We start from the raw sequence: 1,404 nt of genomic DNA on the forward strand, positions 1-1,404 counted from the left end.
GTCAGGGCGGGCAGGCGGCGGGTGGAACCATATCACAGCCGCCACCGCGCCGACGCGCTCCTCCTGAGTCGCCGCCGTCGGTTCCCACAGCATCGCAGCGGCGCCCGACCCGCTCCAGATAAGAAGAGATATAAACCGTCGCAACGGCTGGCCTTCTTAACGTTTATTCTTCAGTAAGCACAAAAAATATTTTAAAAGAGGCACCAACTGTTTGTTCAAGAAAAATATGATACGCGGCTGCTTTGTGGAGAATATGACTATGAAATATGCCGCTCATGCCCAGCACGCTGGCGTGCTCGTCCTTTACGACCGATCGTCCCGGAGCGCGGCGCGGGGAGGTGCGGCGGCCCAGGACTCGGCTCCTCCTCTCTCTGATACGCCGCGCGGTAAGCAGCTAAGCTTCAAAACGAATTTATTTCGTCCCCCGGCCGTTTGTAACGCACCGAGACCTCTGCTGCTGCCGGGCGTGACGGCGAGGCTCTCGAGGAGACCTATGCGCCTGCGCCGCGGTGCATATGTGTGTAACGTAGAGCAACTCTTTTTGTACAGTGTTAAATGAGTACTGGTAGTGCGGTACAAGTCGACCAGCAACCAGCACATGACCACGCAGCTCACTGCCATTCGAGGATCTGAGAGATCCGCCCCTCCAGCCCAAGGCCCGCTCCACTGGGGCAAAATAAGGCGCCTTGCAGGAAGACGTGATTCCCGCTGTTGCTGCAGGTGGGAGAAGGCACCTGGACCGAAATCACAGCGACAGATACTTACTCTGGTTTAATAGTTGCTCTCCCACAATAACGCCCGCCCCGCCCTGCCCCGCCCTTATTATTGAGGCCTTGATTTACGCCCTCTTGGGGGAAATTGGCAGCGCAGCACCGAGGCCAATCATACTGCGGGGCGGGGAGCGGTCGGGGCGTCTTCGCTAGGCTGTCACTCCTATCGGCCTACGCCCCCCCCCCTCCCCCCTTCTCCTTCCCCAACCACCACGACGCTATCCTCCTCCTCCTCCAGCGTGTTGCGCCCTTATTCGCGCTGCTGCGGCAACGCAAAATAACAACAAAAATCGAGAGTGGTGTGTTGTCCATAAAATCGAGGAAAAGGGAGCCGTATCGGACTTGCCGGCGTCGGTTTACGAGCGAGACTGGCGCGAGGACTTATATTGTGTCCGCCCCTCTCCCCTCCCCACGCCGCCCGCGCCGCCGCGCCCGCCACGCCCCGTTGCGACCTCCGGCCGCACACCTGGCGAGCGAAGGCCATGCGCGGAGAGCAAGCGCGCACTGGAGAGGCGAGGAACCAGAGGGGTGAGCAGCCGGCGGTATGGCAACGACAGCAGCAGCCGAAGCATTCGTCCAACGACACGACGCACTTCTTGCTGGACGGCGGGCCCCATCCCCTCCCCTTCCCCCC

The sequence above is a fragment of the Frankliniella occidentalis genome, unplaced genomic scaffold, assembly GCF_000697945.3.
Source record: "Frankliniella occidentalis isolate FOCC.00 unplaced genomic scaffold, Focc_3.1 Scaffold49, whole genome shotgun sequence".
In the NCBI taxonomy this organism is placed as follows: domain Eukaryota; kingdom Metazoa; phylum Arthropoda; class Insecta; order Thysanoptera; family Thripidae; genus Frankliniella; species Frankliniella occidentalis.